Here is an 18826-nt window from a genome sequence, read left to right as displayed (position 1 = left end):
GAAGTTGTATTGAACCCCAGTCGGCCTTACAAGAAAAACACTCTGCTTTTGAGAAACAGGCACTCTTGCACTCTACTGTGTTTTCTATAGGGCCAGTACAGTGATCTAGCTCAGAAAAAGAGAACTGTGCTTCCTACACAAATGAGGCATATCTAGTTCAACTCAGTATTGGAAACTAAGTAAAACAGGATCTTCTCTTCAGTCCAATACACTGTATTTGCTAGGAACAAACTCGAGTACTATTTGCACTGTTTATGGCCAGAATAGCACAATAGTGGTGTTCTTACCCTGAATTAACACTTAATTCTAGAACTTGAAACTGAATGTGAATCAACTCAGTTTAGGAAGTTGTATTGAACCCCAGTCGGCCTTACAAGAAAAACACTCTGCTTTTGAGAAACAGTCACTCTTGCACTCTACTGTGTTTCCTATAGGTCCAGTAGTACAGTGAGCTAGCTCAGAACAAAAGAACTGTGGTTCCTAAACAAACGGGGCATATCTAGTTCACTCAGTATGGGAAACTAAGTAAAACAGGAGCTTCTCTTCACTCCAATACACTATAATTGCTGGGAACAGACACGAATGCTATTTGCACTGTGTATGGCCAGAATAGCACAAGAGTGCTATTCTTAGCCTGAATGAACACTTGCTGCTTGAACTTGAACCTGAACGTGATTCAACTCCGTTTAGGAAGTTTAAGGGAACCCTACTGTGCCATGCAAGAAAAACACTCTGCTCTTGAGAAACGGGCATTCTTGCACTCTACTGTGGTTCCTATAGGGCGAGTACAGTGAGCTAGCTCAGAACAAAAGAACTGTGCTTCCTACACAAGCAGGGCATATCTAGTTCAACTCAGTATTGGAAACGAAGTAAAACAGGAGCTTCTCTTCAGTCCAATACACTGTACTTGTTGGAAACAGAAGCGAATGCTATTGGAACTGTGCATGGCCAGAACAGCAATAGACTGGTGTTCTTAGCCTGTATGAACACTTGCTGATAGAACTTGAAACTGAACGTGATTGAACTCGGTTTAGGAATATTAATTGTACCCTAGTGTGCCATGCAAGAACAACACTCTGCTTTTGAGAAACGGGCATTCTTGCACTCTACTTTGTTTCCTATAGGGCCAGTACAGTGAGCTAGCTCAGAACAAAAGAACTGTGATTCCAAAACATACTGGGCATATCTAGTTCAACTCAGTATCGGAAACTAAGTAAAAGAGGAGCTTCTCTTCAGTCCAATACACTGTACTTGTTGGAAACAGAAGCGAATGCTATTGGAACTATGTATGGCCAGAACAGCAAGAGAGTGGTGTTCTTAGCCTGAATGAACACTTGCTGATAGAACTTGAAACTGAACGTGATTCAACTCCGTTTAGGAAGTTTAATTGAACCCTAGTGGGCAATGTAAGAAAAACAGTCTGCTTTTGAGAAACGGGCATTCTTGCACTCTACTGTGTTTCCTATAGGGCCAGTAGAGTGAGCTAACTCAGAACAAAAGAACTGTGCTTCATACACAAACGGGGCATATCTAGTTCAACTCAGTATTGGAAACTAAGTAAAACAGGAGTTTCTCTTCAGTCCAATTCACTGTTCTTGCTGGGAACAGACGCGAGTGGTATTTGCACTGTGTATGGCCAGAATAGCACAAGAGTGGTGTTCTTAGACTGAATGAACACATGCTGTTAGAACTTGACACTGAACATGATTCAACTCCGTTTAGGAAGTTTAATTGAAACCTAGTGTGCTATCGAAGAAAAACGCTCTGCTTTTGAGAAACGGGCATTCTTGCACTCTACTGTGTTTCCAATAGTTCCAGTAAAGAGAGCTAGCTCAGAATGAAAGAACTGTGCTTCCTACACAAAAGGGGCATATATAGTTAAACTCAGTATTGGAAACTAAGTAAAACAGGAGCTTCTCTTCAGTCCAATACACTGTACTGGCTGGGAACAGACCGAGTGCTATTTTCACTGTGTATCGCTGAATAGCACAAGAGTGGTTTTCTTAGACTGAATGAACACTTGCTTCTAGAACTTGAAACTGAACGTGATTCAACTCCGTTTATGAAGTTTAATTGAACAATAGTGTGCAATGCAAGAAAAACACTCTGCTTTTGAGAACCGGCCATTCGTGCACTATACTGTGTTTCCTATAGGGCCAGTACAGTGAGCTAGCTCAAAACAAAAGAACTGTGCTTCCTACACAAACTGGGCCTATCTAGTTCATCTCAGTATTGGAAACTAAGTAAAACAGGAGCTTCTCTTCAATCCAATACATGTACTTGCTGGGAACAGACGTGAGTGCTATTTGCACTGTGTATGGCCAGAATAGCACAAGAGTGCTGTTCTTAGCCTCAATGAACAGATGCTTCTAGAACTTGAAACTGATCGTGATTCAACTCGGTTTAGGAAGATTAATTGAACCCTAGTGTGCCATGCAAGAAAAACACTCTGCTTTTGAGAAACGGGCATTCTTGTACTCTACTGTGTTTCCTATAGGGCCAGTACAGGTACCTAGCTCAGAACAAAAGAACTGTGCGTTCTACACAAACGGAGCCTATCTAGTTCAACTCAGTATTGGAAACTAAGTAAAACAGGAGCCTCTCTCAGTCCAATACACTGTACTTGCTGGGAACAGACGCGAATGCTATTTGCACTGTGTATGACCAGAATAGCACAAGAGTGCTGTTCTTAGCCTGAATGAACCCTTGCTGCTACAACTTGAAACTGAACGTGATTCAACTCCACTTAGGAAGTTTAATTGAACCCTAGTGTGCCATGCAAGAAAAACACTCTGCTTTTGAGAAACGGGCATTCTTGCACTCTACTGTGTTTCCTATAGGGCCAGTACAGTGAGCTAGCTCAGAACAAAGAACTGTGCATCCTACACAAACGGCGCATATCTCGTTCAACTCAGTATTGGAAACTATGTAAAACATGAGCTTCTCTTCAGTCTGGTACACAGTACTTGCTGGGAACAGACGCAAATGCTATTTGCCCTGTGTATGTCCAGAATACCACAAGAGTGGTTTTCTCAGCCTGAAAGAACACTTGCCGCTAGAACTTGAACCTGAACGTGATTCAACTCGGTATAGGAAGTTTAATGGAACCCTAGTGTGCCATGCAAGAAAAACACTCTGCTTTTGAGAAACGGGCATTCTTGCACTCTACTGTGTTTCCTATAGGGCCAGTACAGTGAGCTAGCTCAGAACCAAAGAACTGTGCTTCCTACACAAACAGGGCATATCTAGTTCAACTCAGTATTGGAAACGAAGTAAAAAGGAACTTATCTTCAGTCCAATGCATTGTGCTTGCTGGAAACAGAAGCGAGTGCTATTTGAACTGTGTATGGCCATATCAGCAAAAGAGTGGTGTTCTTAGCCTGAATGAACACTTGCTGATAGAACTTCAAACTGAACGAGATTCAACTCCGCTTTGGAAGTTTAATTGAACCCTATTGTGCCATGCAAGAAAAACACTCTGCCTTTGAGAAACGGGTATTCTTGCACTCTACTGTGTTTCCTATAGGGCCAGTACAGTGAGCTAGCTCAAAAAAAGACCTGTGCTTCCTATAAAAACGGGGCATATCTAGTTCAACTCATTATTGGAAACTAACTAAAACAGGAGCTTCCCTTCATTCAAATACACTCTTCTTCCTGGGAACAGACGCGAATGCAATTTGCACTGTGTATGGCCAGAATAGCACAAGATGGTATTCTTAGCCTGATTGAACACTTGCTGCTAGAATTTGGAAATCAACGTGATTCAACTCCGTTTAGGAAGTTAATTGAACCCTAATGTGCCTTGAAAGAAAAACCCTCTGTTTTGAGAAACGGGCATTCTTGCAATCTACTGTGTTTCCTATAGGGCCAGTACAGTGAGCTAGCTCAGAACAAAAGAACTCTGCTTCCTACACATACGGGGCATATCTATTCAACTCAGTATTGGAAACTAAGTAAAACAGGAGCTTCTCTTCAGTCCAATACACTGTACTAGCTGGGAACAGATGCGAGTGCTGTTTGCACTGTGTATGTCCAGATTAACACAAGAGTGGTGTTCTAGCCTGAATGAACACTTGCTGCTACAACTTGATTTGGAACCTGATTCAACTCGGTTTAGGACGTTTAATTGAACCATAGTGTGCCATGCAAGAAAAACACTCTTCTTTTGAGAAACGGGCATTCTTTCACTCTACTGTGTTTCCTATGGGGCCACTACAGTGAGCTAGCTCGGAACAAAAGAACTGTGCTTTCTACTCAAACGGGGCTTATCTAGTTCAACTCAGTACAGAAAACTAAGTAAAACAGGAGGTTCTCTTCAGTCCAATACACTGTACTTGCTGGGAACAGACGCGAAAGCTAGTTGCACTGTGCATGGCCAAAAAGCACAAGAGTGGTGTTCTTGGCCTGAGTGAACACTTGCTGCTAGAACTTGAAATTGAACATGATTCAACTCCGTTTAGGAAGTTTAATTGAACCCTAGTGGTCCATGCAACAAAAATACTCTGCTTTTGAGAAACGGGCATTCTTGTACTCTACTGTGTTTCCAAAAGTTCCAGTAGAGTGAGCTAGCTCAGAACAAAAGAACTGTGCTTCCTACACAAACGGGGCCTATCTAGTTCAACTCAGAATTGGAAACAAAGTAAAACAGGAGCTTCTCTTCAGTCCAATACATTGTACTTGCTGGTAACAGATTCGAGTGCTATTTAAGTGTGTATGGCCAGAATAGCACAAGAGTGGTGTTCTTAGCCTAAATAAACACTTGCTGCTAGAATTTGAAATTGAACGTGATTCAACTCCGTTTAGGAAGGTTAATTGAACCCTAGTGTGCCATGCAAGAAAAACACTCTGCTTTTGAGAAACGGGCATTCTTGCACTCCACTGTGTTTCCTATAGGGCCAGTACAGTGAGCTAGCTCAGAACCAAAGAACTGTGCTTCCTACACAAACAGGGCATATCTACTTCAACTCAGTATTGGAAACGAAGTAAAACAGGAGTTTCTCTTCAGTCCAATAAACTGTTCTTGCTGGGAACAGACGCGAGTGGTATTTGCACTGTGTATGGCCAGAATAGCACAAGAGTGGTGTTCTTAGACTGAATGAACACATGCTGCTAGAACTTGAAACTTAACATGATTCAACTCCGTTTAGGAAGTTTAATTGAACCCTAGTGTGCAATGCAAGAAAAACACTCTGCTTTTGAGAAACGGGCATTCTTGCACTCTACTGTGTTTCCAATAGTTTCAGTAAAGAGAGCTAGCTCAGAATGAAAGAACTGTGCTTCCTACACAAACGGGGCATATCTAGTTAAACTCAGTATTGGAAACTAAGTAAAACAGGAGCTTCTCTTCAATCCAATACACTGTACTGGCTGGGAACAGACCGAGTGCTATTTGCACTGTGTATGGCTGAATAGCACAAGAGTTGTGTTCTTAGACTGAATGAACACTTGCTCCTAGAAATTGAAACTGAACATGATTCAACTCCGTTTAGGAAGTTTAATTGAACCCTAGTGTGCAATGCAAGAAAAACCCTCTGCTTTTGAGAAACGGGCATTCGTGCACTATACTGTGTTTCCTATAGGGCCAGTACAGTGGGCTAGCTCAGAACAAAAGAACTGTGCTTCCTACACAAACTGGACCTATCTAGTTCATCTCAGTATTGGAAACTAAGTAAAACAGGAGCTTCTCTTCAATCCAATACACTGTACTTGCTGGGAACAGACGTGAGTGCTATTTGCACTGTGTATGGCCAGAATAGCACAAGAGTGCTGTTCTTAGCCTGAATGAACACATGCTTCTAGAACTTGAAACTGATCGTGATTCAACTCGGTTTAGGAAGATTAATTGAACCCTAGTGTGCCATGCAAGAAAAACACTCTGCTTTTGAGAAACGGGCATTCTTGTACTCTACTGTGTTTCCTATAGGGCCAGTACAGGTACCTAGCTCAGAACAAAAGAACTGTGTGTTCTACACAAACGGAGCCTATCTAGTTCAACTCAGTATTGGAAACTAAGTAAAACAGGAGCCTCTCTCAGTCCAATACACTGTACTTGCTGGGAACAGACGCGAATGCTATTTGCACTGTGTATGACCAGAATAGCACAAGAGTGCTGTTCTTAGCCTGAATGAACCCTTGCTGCTACAACTTGAAACTGAACGTGATTCAACTCCACTTAGGAAGTTTAATTGAACCCTAGTGTGCCATGCAAGAAAAACACTCTGCTTTTGAGAAACGGGCATTCTTGCACTCTACTGTGTTTCCTATAGGGCCAGTACAGTGAGCTAGCTCAGAACAAAGAACTGTGCATCCTACACAAACGGCGCATATCTCGTTCAACTCAGTATTGGAAACTATGTAAAACATCAGCTTCTCTTCAGTCTGGTACACAGTACTTGCTGGGAACAGACGCGAATGCTATTTGCACTGTGTATGTCCAGAATACCACAAGAGTGGTTTTCTCAGCCTGAAATAACACTTGCCGCTAGAACTTGAACCTGAACGTGATTCAACTCGGTATAGGAAGTTTAATGGAACCCTAGTGTGCCATGCAAGAAAAGCACTCTGCTTTTGAGAAACGGGCATTCTTGCACTCTACTGTGTTTCCTATAGGGCCAGTACAGTGAGCTAGCTCAGAACCAAAGAACTGTGCTTCCTACACAAACAGGGCATATCTAGTTCAACTCAGTATTGGAAACGAAGTAAAAAGGAACTTATCTTCAGTCCAATGCATTGTGCTTGCTGGAAACAGAAGCGAGTGCTATTTGAACTGTGTATGGCCATATCAGCAAAAGAGTGGTGTTCTTAGCCTGAATGAACACTTGCTGATAGAACTTCAAACTGAACGAGATTCAACTCCGCTTTGGAAGTTTAATTGAACCCTATTGTGCCATGCATGAAAAACACTCTGCCTTTGAGAAACGGGTATTCTTGCACTCTACTGTGTTTCCTATAGGGCCAGTACAGTGAGCTAGCTCAAAACAAAAGACCTGTGCTTCCTATACAAACGGGGCATATCTAGTTCAACTCATTATTGGAAACTAACTAAAACAGGAGCTTCCCTTCATTCAAATACACTCTTCTTCCTGGGAACAGACGCGAATGCAATTTGCACTGTGTATGGCCAGAATAGCACAAGATGGTATTCTTAGCCTGATTGAACACTTGCTGCTAGAATTTGGAAATCAACGTGATTCAACTCCGTTTAGGAAGTTAATTGAACCCTAATGTGCCTTGAAAGAAAAACACTCTGTTTTGAGAAACGGGCATTCTTGCACTCTACTGTGTTTCCTATAGGGCCAGTACAGTGAGCTAACTCAGAAAAAAAGAACTCTGCTTCCTACACATACGGGGCATATCTAGTTCAACTCAGTATTGGAAACTAAGTAAAACAGGAGCTTCTCTTCAGTCCAATACACTGTACTAGCTGGGAACAGATGCGAGTGCTGTTTGCACTGTGTATGTCCAGATTAACACAAGAGTGGTGTTCTAGCCTGAATGAACACTTGCTGCTACAACTGAATTGGAACCTGATTCAACTCGGTTTAGGACGTTTAATTGAACCATAGTGTGCCATGCAAGAAAAACACTCTTCTTTTGAGAAACGGGCATTCTTTCACTCTACTGTGTTTCCTATGGGGCCACTACAGTGAGCTAGCTCGGAACAAAAGAACTGTGCTTTCTACTCAAACGGGGCTTATCTAGTTCAACTCAGTACAGAAAACTAAGTAAAACAGGAGGTTCTCTTCAGTCCAATACACTGTACTTGCTGGGAACAGACGCGAAAGCTAGTTGCACTGTGCATGGCCAAAAAGCACAAGAGTGGTGTTCTTGGCCTGAGTGAACACTTGCTGCTAGAACTTGAAATTGAACATGATTCAACTCCGTTTAGGAAGTTTAATTGAACCCTAGTGGTCCATGCAACAAAAACACTCTGCTTTTGAGAAACGGGCATTCTTGTACTCTACTGTGTTTCCAAAAGTTCCAGTATAGTGAGCTAGCTCAGAACAAAAGAACTGTGCTTCCTACACAAACGGGGCCTATCTAGTTCAACTCAGAATTGGAAACAAAGTAAAACAGGAGCTTCTCTTCAGTCCAATACATTGTACTTGCTGGTAACAGATTCAAGTGCTATTTAAGTGTGTATGGCCAGAATAGCACAAGAGTGGTGTTCTTAGCCTAAATAAACACTTGCTGCTAGAATTTGAAATTGAACGTGATTCAACTCCGTTTAGGAAGGTTAATTGAACCCTAGTGTGCCATGCAAGAAAAACACTCTGCTTTTGAGAAACGGGCATTCTTGCACTCCACTGTGTTTCCAATAGTTCCAGTAAAGAGAGCTAGCTCAGAATGAAAGAACTGTGCTTCCTACACAAACGGGGCATATCTAGTTAAACTCAGTATTGGAAAATAAGTAAAACAGGAGCTTCTCTTCAGTCCAATACACTGTACTGGCTGGGAACAGACCGAGTGCTATTTGCACTGTGTATGGCTGAATAGCACAAGAGTTGTGTTCTTAGACTGAATGAACACTTGCTCCTAGAAATTGAAACTGAACATGATTCAACTCCGTTTAGGAAGTTTAATTGAACCCTAGTGTGCAATGCAAGAAAAACACTCTGCTTTTGAGAAACGGGCATTCTTGCACTCTACTGTGTTTCCAATAGTTCCAGTAAAGAGAGCTAGCTCAGAATGAAAGAACTGTGCTTCCTACACAAACTGGGCCTATCTAGTTCATCTCAGTATTGGAAACTAAGTAAAACAGGAGCTTCTCTTCAATCCAATACACTGTACTTGCTGGGAACAGACGTGAGTGCTATTTGCACTGTGTATGGCCAGAATAGCACAAGAGTGCTGTTCTTAGCCTGAATGAACACATGCTTCTAGAACTTGAAACTGATCGTGATTCAACTCGGTTTAGGAAGATTTATTGAACCCTAGTGTGCCATGCAAGAAAAACACTCTGCTTTTGAGAAACGGGCATTCTTGTACTCTACTGTGTTTCCTATAGGGCCAGTACAGGTACCTAGCTCAGAACAAAAGAACTGTGCGTTCTACACAAACGGAGCCTATCTAGTTCAACTCAGTATTGGAAACTAAGTAAAACAGGAGCTTCTCTTCAGTCCAATACACTCTTCTTGCTGGGAAGAGACGTGAATGCTATTTGCACTGTGTATGGCCAGAATAGCACGAGTGCTGTTCTTAGCCTGAATGAACCCTTGCTGAGAACTTGAAACTGAACATGATTCAACTCCGTTTAGGAAGTTTAATTGAACCCTAGTGTGCAATGCAAGAAAAACACCATGCTTTTGAGAAACGGGCATTCTTGCACTCTACTGTGTTTCCTATAGGGTCAGTAAAGTGAGCTAGCTCAAAACATAGAACTGTGCTTCCTCCTCAAACGGGGCATATCTAGTTCAACTCAGTATTGGAAACTAAGTAAAACAGGAGCTTCTCTTCAGTCCAATACACTGTACTTGCTGGGAACAGACGTGAGTGGTATTTGCACTGTGTATGGCCAGATTAACTCAAGAGTAGTGTTCTTTGAGTGAATGAACACTTGTTGCTAGAACTTGAAATTGAACCCGATTCTACTCGGTTTAGGAAGTTTAACTGAACCCTAGTGTGCCTTGCAAGAAAAACCCTCTGTTTTTGAGAAACTGGCATTCTTGCACTCTACTGTGTTTCCTATAGGGCCAGGACAGTAAGGTAGCTCAGAACAAATGAACTGTTCTTGCTACACAAACGGGGCATATCTAGATCAACTCAGTATTTGAAACTAAGTAAAACAGGAGCTTCTCTTCAGTCCAATACACTGTTCTTGCTGGGAACAGACGCGAATGCTATTTGCACTGTGTATGGCCAGAATAGCACAAGAGTGGTGTTCTTAGCCTGATTAAACCTTGCTGCTAGAATATGGAAATGAACGTGATTCAACTCCGTTTAGGAAGTTTAATTGAACCCTAGAGGGCCATGCAAGAAAAACACTCTGCTTTTGAGAAAAGGGCATTCTTGCACTCTACTGTGTTTCCTATAGGGCCAGTACAGTGAGCTAGCTCAGAACAAAAGAACTGTGCTTCCTACACAAACGGGGCATATCTAGTTCAACTCAGTATTGGAAACTGAGTAAAACAGGAGCTTCTCTTCAGTCCAATACACTGTATTGCTGGGAACAAACGCGAGTGCTATTTGCACTGTGTATGGCCAGAATAGCACAAGAGTGGTGTTCTTAGCCTGAATGAACACTTGCTGCTAGAACTTGAAACTTAATGTGATTCAACTCCGCTTAGGAAGTTTAATTGAACCCTAGTGTGCCATGCAAGAAAAACACTCTGCTTTTGAGAAACGGGCATTCTTGCACTCTACTGTGTTTCCTATATTTCCAGTACAGTGAGCTAGCTCAGAACAAAAGAACTGTGCTTCCTACACAAATGGCGCATATCTCGTTCTACTCAGTATTGGAAACTATGTAAAACATCAGCTTCTCTTCAATCCGGTACACTGTACTTGCTGGGAACAGACGCAAATGCTATTTGCACTGTGTATGTCCAGAATACCACAAGAGTGGTTTTCTCAGCCTGAAAGAACACTTGCCGCTAGAACTTGAACCTGAACGTGATTCAACTCGGTATAGGAAGTTTAATGGAACCCTAGTGTGCCATGCAAGAAAAACACTCTGCTTTTGTGAAACGGGCATTCTTGCACTCTACTGTGTTTCCTATAGGGCCAGTACAGTGAGCTAGCTCAGAACCAAAGAACTGTGCTTACTACACAAACAGGGCATATCTAGTTCAACTCAGTATTGGAAACGAAGTAAAAAGGAACTTCTCTTCAGTCCAATGCATTGTACTTGCTGGAAACAGAAGCGAGTGCTATTTGAACTGTGTATGTCCATATCAGCAAAAGAGTGGTGTGCTTAGCCTGAATGAACACTTGCTGATAGAACTTAACTGAACGAGATTCAACTCCGCTTTGGAAGTTTAATTGAACCCTAGTGTGCCATGCAAGAAAAACACTCTGCCTTTGAGAAACGGTTATTCTTGCACTCTACTGTGTTTCCTATAGGGCCAGTACAGTGTGCTAGCTCAAAACAAAAGAACTGTGCTTCCTACACAAACGGGGCATATCTAGTTCAACTCATTATTGGCAACTAACTAAAACAGGAGTTTCCCTTCATTCAAATACACTCTTCTTGCTCTGAACAGACGCAAATGCTATTTGCACTATGTATGGCCAGAATAGCACAAGATGGTATTCTTAGCCTGATTGAACACTTGCTGCGAGAATTTGGAAATCAACGTGATTCAACTCCGTTTAGGAAGTTAATTGAACCCTAATGTGCCTTGAAAGAAAAACACTCTGTTTTGAGAAACGGACATACATGCACTCTACTGTGTTTCCTATAGGGCCAGTACAGTGAGCTTGCTCAGAACAAATGAACTGTGCTTCCTACACAAACGGGGCATATCTAGTTCAACTCAGTATTGGAAACTAAGTAAAACGGGAGCTTCCCTTCATTCAAATACACTCTTCTTGCTGGGAACAGACGCGAGTGGTATTTGCACTGTGTATGGTCAGAAGAGCACAAGAGTGGTATTCTTAGCCTGAATGAACACTTCAGGCTAGAACTTGAAACTGAACGTGATACGACTCCACTGGGAAGTTTAATTGAACCCTAGTGTGCCATGCAAGAAAAACACTCTGCTTTTGAGAAACGGGCATTCTTGCACTCTACTGTGTTTCCTATAGTTCCAGTATAGTGAGCTAGCTCAGAAGAAAGAACTGTGCTTCCAACACAAACGGGGCATATCCAGTTCAACTCAGTATTGGAAACTAAGTAAAACAGGAGCTTCCCTTCAGTCCAATACACTCTTCTTGCTGGGAAGAGACGCGAATGCTATTTGCACTGTGTATGGCCAGAATAGCACAAGAGTGGTGTTCTTAGCCTGATTAAACATTGCTGCTAGAATTTTAAAATGAACGTGATTCAACTCCGTTTAGGAAGTATAATTGAACCCTAGTGTGCCATGCAAGAAAAACACTCTGCCTTTGAGAAACGGGTATTCTTGCACTCTACTGTGTTTCCTATAGGTCCAGTACAGTGAGCTAGCTCAAAACAAAAGAACTGTGCTTCCTACACAAACAGGGCATATCTAGTTCAACTCAGTATTTGAAACTAAGTAAAACAGGAGCTTCTCTTCATTCCAATACACTGTACTTGCTGGGAACAAACGCGAGTGCTATTTGCAATGTGTATGGCCAGAATAGCACAAGAGTGGTGTTCTTAGACTGAATGAACATTTGCTGATAGAACTTGAAACTGAACGTGATTCAACTCGGTTTAGGAAGAATAATTGCACCCTAGTGTGCCATGCAAAAAAAACACTCTGCTTTTGAGAAACGGGTATTCTTGCACAATTCTGTGTTTCCTATTGGGCCAGTACAGTGTGCTAGCTCAGAACAAAAGAACTGTGCTTCCTACACAAACGGGGCCTCTCCAGTTCAACTCAGTATTGGAAACTAAGTAAAACAGGAGCTTCTCTTCATTCCAATACACTGTACTTGCTGGGAACATACGCGAGTGGTATTTGCACTGTGTATGGCCAGAATAGCACAAGAGTGGTGTTCTTAGCCTGAATGAACCCTTGCTGCTAGAACTTGAAACTGAACGTGATTCCACTACGCTTAGGAAGTTTAATTGAACCCAAGTGTGCAATGCAAGAAAAACACTCTGCTTTTGAGAAACGGGCATTCGTGCACTATACTGTGTTTCCTATAGGGCCAGTACAGTGGGCTAGCTCAGAACAAAAGAACTGTGCTTCCTACACAAACTGGACCTATCTAGTTCATCTCAGTATTGGAAACTAAGTAAAACAGGAGCTTCTCTTCAATCCAATACACTGTACTTGCTGGGAACAGACGTGAGTGCTATTTGCACTGTGTATGGCCAGAATAGCACAAGAGTGCTGTTCTTAGACTGAATGAACACATGCTTCTAGAACTTGAAACTGATCGTGATTCAACTCGGTTTAGGAAGATTAATTGAACCCTAGTGTGCCAAGCAAGAAAAACACTCTGCTTTTGAGAAACGGGCATTCTTGTACTCTACTGTGTTTCCTATAGGGCCAGTACAGGTACCTAGCTCAGAACAAAAGTACTGTGCGTTCTACACAAACGGAGCCTATCTAGTTCAACTCAGTATTGGAAACTAAGTAAAACAGGAGCTTCTCTCAATCCAATGCATTGTTCTTGCTGGAAACAGAAGCGAGTGCTATTTGAACTGTGTATGGCCATATCAGCAAAAGAGTGGTGTTCTTAGCCTGAATGAACACTTGCTGATAGAACTTAACTGAACGAGATTCAACTCCGCTTTGGAAGTTTAATTGAACCCTAGTGTGCCATGCAAAAAAACACTCTGCCTTTGAGAAACGGGCATTCTTGCACTCTACTGTGTTTCCTATAGGGCCAGTACAGTGAGCTAGCTCAAAACATAGAACTGTGCTTCCTCCACAAACGGGGCATATCTAGTTCAACTCAGTATTGGAAACTAAGTAAAACAGGAGCTTCTCTTCAGTCCAATACACTGTACTTGCTGGGAACAGACGTGAGTGGTATTTGTACTGTGTATGGCCAGATTAACTCAAGAGTAGTGTTCTTTGAGTGAATGAACACTTGTTGCCAGAACTTGAAACTGAACGTGATTCAACTCGGTTTAGGAAGATTAATTGAACCCTAATGTGCCAAGCAAGAAAAACACTCTGCTTTTGAGAAACGGGCATTCTTGTACTCTACTGTATTTCCTATAGGGCCAGTACAGGTACCTAGCTCAGAACAAAAGTACTGTGCGTTCTACACAAACGGAGCCTATCTAGTTCAACTCAGTATTGGAAACTAAGTAAAACAGGAGCTTCTCTCAGTCCAATGCATTGTACTTGCTGGAAACAGAAGCGAGTGCTATTTGAACTGTGTATGGCCATATCAGCAAAAGAGTGGTGTTCTTAGCCTGAATGAACACTTGCTGATAGAACTTAACTGAACAAGATTCAACTCTGCTTTGGAAGTTTAATTGAACCCTAGTGTGCCATGCAAAAAAACACTCTGCCTTTGAGAAACAGGCATTCTTGCACTCTACTGTGTTTCCTATAGGGCCAGTACAGTGAGCTAGCTCAAAACATAGAACTGTGCTTCCTCCACAAACGGGGCATATCTAGTTCAACTCAGTATTGGAAACTAAGTAAAACAGGAGCTTCTCTTCAGTCCAATACACTGTACTTGCTGGGAACAGACGTGAGTGGTATTTGTACTGTGTATGGCCAGATTAACTCAAGAGTAGTGTTCTTTGAGTGAATGAACACTTGTTGCTAGAACTTGAAACTGAACCCGATTCAACTCGGTTTAGGAAGTTTAACTGAACCCTAGTGTGCCTTGCAAGAAAAACCCTCTGTTTTTGAGAAACTGGCATTCTTGCACTCTACTGTGTTTCCTATAGGGCCAGGACAGTAAGGTAGCTCAGAACAAAAGAACTGTTCTTGCTACACAAACGGGGCATATCTCGTTCAACTCAGTATTGGAAACTATGTAAAACATCAGCTTCTCTTCAGTCTGGTACACAGTACTTGCTGGGAACAGACGCAAATGCTATTTGCACTGTGTATGTCCAGAATACCACAAGAGTGGTTTTCTCAGCCTGAAAGAACACTTGCCGCTAGAACTTGAACCTGAACGTGATTCAACTCGGTATAGGAAGTTTAAAGGAACCCTAGTGTGCCATGCAAGAAAAACACTCTGCTTTTGAGAAACGGGCATTCTTGCACTCTACTGTGTTTCCTATAGGGCCAGTACAGTGAGCTAGCTCAGAACCAAAGAACTGTGCTTCCTACACAAACAGGGCATATCTAGTTCAACTCAGTATTGGAAACGAAGTAAAAAGGAACTTATCTTCAGTCCAATGCATTGTGCTTGCTGGAAACAGAAGCGAGTGCTATTTGAACTGTGTATGGCCATATCAGCAAAAGAGTGGTGTTCTTAGCCTGAATGAACACTTGCTGATAGAACTTCAAACTGAACGAGATTCAACTCCGCTTTGGAAGTTTAATTGAACCCTATTGTGCCATGCATGAAAAACACTCTGCCTTTGAGAAACGGGTATTCTTGCACTCTACTGTGTTTCCTATAGGGCCAGTACAGTGAGCTAGCTCAAAACAAAAGACCTGTGCTTCCTATACAAACGGGGCATATCTAGTTCAACTCATTATTGGAAACTAACTAAAACAGGAGCTTCCCTTCATTCAAATACACTCTTCTTCCTGGGAACAGACGCGAATGCAATTTGCACTGTGTATGGCCAGAATAGCACAAGATGGTATTCTTAGCCTGATTGAACACTTGCTGCTAGAATTTGGAAATCAACGTGATTCAACTCCGTTTAGGAAGTTAATTGAACCCTAATGTGCCTTGAAAGAAAAACACTCTGTTTTGAGAAACGGGCATTCTTGCACTCTACTGTGTTTCCTATAGGGCCAGTACAGTGAGCTAGCTCAGAACAAAAGAACTCTGCTTCCTACACATACGGGGCATATCTAGTTCAACTCAGTATTGGAAACTAAGTAAAACAGGAGCTTCTCTTCAGTCCAATACACTGTACTAGCTGGGAACAGATGCGAGTGCTGTTTGCACTGTGTATGTCCAGATTAACACAAGAGTGGTGTTCTAGCCTGAATGAACACTTGCTGCTACAACTGAATTGGAACCTGATTCAACTCGGTTTAGGACGTTTAATTGAACCATAGTGTGCCATGCAAGAAAAATACTCTTCTTTTGAGAAACGGGCATTCTTTCACTCTACTGTGTTTCCTATGGGGCCACTACAGTGAGCTAGCTCGGAACAAAAGAACTGTGCTTTCTACTCAATCGGGGCTTATCTAGTTCAACTCAGTACAGAAAACTAAGTAAAACAGGAGGTTCTCTTCAGTCCAATACACTGTACTTGCTGGGAACAGACGCGAAAGCTAGTTGCACTGTGCATGGCCAAAAAGCACAAGAGTGGTGTTCTTGGCCTGAGTGAACACTTGCTGCTAGAACTTGAAATTGAACATGATTCAACTCCGTTTAGGAAGTTTAATTGAACCCTAGTGGTCCATGCAACAAAAACACTCTGCTTTTGAGAAACGGGCATTCTTGTACTCTACTGTGTTTCCAAAAGTTCCAGTAGAGTGAGCTAGCTCAGAACAAAAGAACTGTGCTTCCTACACAAACGGGGCCTATCTAGTTCAACTCAGAATTGGAAACAAAGTAAAACAGGAGCTTCTCTTCAGTCCAATACATTGTACTTGCTGGTAACAGATTCGAGTGCTATTTAAGTGTGTATGGCCAGAATAGCACAAGAGTGGTGTTCTTAGCCTAAATAAACACTTGCTGCTAGAATTTGAAATTGAACGTGATTCAACTCCGTTTAGGAAGGTTAACTGAACCCTAGTGTGCCATGCAAGAAAAACACTCTGCTTTTGAGAAACGGGCATTCTTGCACTCCACTGTGTTTCCTATAGGGCCAGTACAGTGAGCTAGCTCAGAACCAAAGAACTGTGCTTCCTACACAAACAGGGCATATCTACTTCAACTCAGTATTGGAAACGAAGTAAAACAGGAGTTTCTCTTCAGTCCAATAAACTGTTCTTGCTGGGAACAGACACGAGTGGTATTTGCACTGTGTATGGCCAGAATAGCACAAGAGTGGTGTTCTTAGACTGAATGAACACATGCTGCTAGAACTTGAAACTGAACATGATTCAACTCCGTTTAGGAAGTTTAATTGAACCCTAGTGTGCAATGCAAGAAAAACACTCTGCTTTTGAGAAACGGGCATTCTTGCACTCTACTGTGTTTCCAATAGTTCCAGTAAAGAGAGCTAGCTCAGAATGAAAGAACTGTGCTTCCTACACAAACGGGGCATATCTAGTTAAACTCAGTATTGGAAACTAAGTAAAACAGGAGCTTCTCTTCAGTCCAATACACTGTACTGGCTGGGAACAGACCGAGTGCTATTTGCACTGTGTATGGCTGAATAGCACAAGAGTTGTGTTCTTAGACTGAATGAACACTTGCTCCTAGAAATTGAAACTGAACATGATTCAACTCCGTTTAGGAAGTTTAATTGAACCCTAGTGTGCAATGCAAGAAAAACCCTCTGCTTTTGAGAAACGGGCATTCGTGCACTATACTGTGTTTCCTATAGGGCCAGTACAGTGGGCTAGCTCAGAACAAAAGAACTGTGCTTCCTACACAAACTGGGCCTATCTAGTTCATCTCAGTATTGGAAACTAAGTAAAACAGGAGCTTCTCTTCAATCCAATACACTGTACTTGCTGGGAACAGACGTGAGTGCTATTTGCACTGTGTATGGCCAGAATAGCACAAGAGTGCTATTCTTAGCCTGAATGAACACATGCTTCTAGAACTTGAAACTGATCGTGATTCAACTCGGTTTAGGAAGATTAATTGAACCCTAGTGTGCCATGCAAGAAAAACACTCTGCTTTTGAGAAACGGGCATTCTTGTACTCTACTGTGTTTCCTATAGGGCCAGTACAGGTACCTAGCTCAGAACAAAAGAACTGTGCGTTCTACACAAACGGAGCCTATCTAGTTCAACTCAGTATTGGAAACTAAGTAAAACAGGAGCTTCTCTTCAGTCCAATACACTCTTCTTGCTGGGAAGAGACGGGAATGCTATTTGCACTGTGTATGGCCATAATAGCACAAGAGTGCTGTTCTTAGCCTGAATGAACCCTTGCTGAGAACTTGAAACTGAACGTGATTCAACTCCGTTTAGGAAGTTTAATTGAACCCTAGAGGGCCATGCAAGAAAAACACTCTGCTTTTGAGAAACGGGCATTCTTGCACTCTACTGTGTTTCCTATAGGGCCAGTACAGTGAGCTAGCTCAGAACAAAAGAACTGTGCTTCCTACACAAACGGGGCATATCTAGTTCAACTCAGTATTGGAAACTGAGTAAAACAGGAGCTTCTCTTCAGTCCAATACACTGTACTTGCTGGGAACAAACGCGAGTGCTATTTGCACTGTGTATGGCCAGAATAGCACAAGAGTGATGTTCTTAGCCTGAATGAACACTTGCTGCTAGAACTTGAAACTGAATGTGATTCAACTCCGCTTAGGAAGTTTAATTGAACCCTAGTGTGCCATGCAAGAAAAACACTCTGCTTTTGAGAAACGGGCATTCTTGCACTCTACTGTGTTTCCTATATTTCCAGTACAGTGAGCTAGCTCAGAACAAAAGAACTGTGCTTCCTACACAAACGGCGCATATCTCGTTCTACTCAGTATTGGAAACTATGTAAAACATGAGCTTGTCTTCAATCCGGTACACTGTACTTGCTGGGAACAGACGCAAATGCTATTTGCACTGTGTATGTCCAGAATACCACAAGAGTGGTTTTCTCAGCCTGAAAGAACACTTGCCGCTAGAACTTGAACCTGAACGTGATTCAACTCGGTATAGGAAGTTTAATGGAACCCTAGTGTGCCATGCAAGAAAAACACTCTGCTTTTGTGAAACGGGCATTCTTGCACTCTACTGTGTTTCCTATAGGGCCAGTACAGTGAGCTAGCTCAGAACCAAAGAACTGTGCTTACTACACAAACAGGGCATATGTAGTTCAACTCAGTATTGGAAACGAAGTAAAAAGGAACTTCTCTTCAGTCCAATGCATTGTACTTGCTGGAAACAGAAGCGAGTGCTATTTGAACTGTGTATATCCATATCAGCAAAAGAGTGGTGTGCTTAGCCTGAATGAACACTTGCTGATAGAACTTA

This window comes from Peromyscus maniculatus, chromosome 23 (assembly GCF_049852395.1).
Source record: "Peromyscus maniculatus bairdii isolate BWxNUB_F1_BW_parent chromosome 23, HU_Pman_BW_mat_3.1, whole genome shotgun sequence".
NCBI lineage: Eukaryota > Metazoa > Chordata > Mammalia > Rodentia > Cricetidae > Peromyscus > Peromyscus maniculatus.
Note: the sequence above shows the minus strand (reverse complement) of the source record.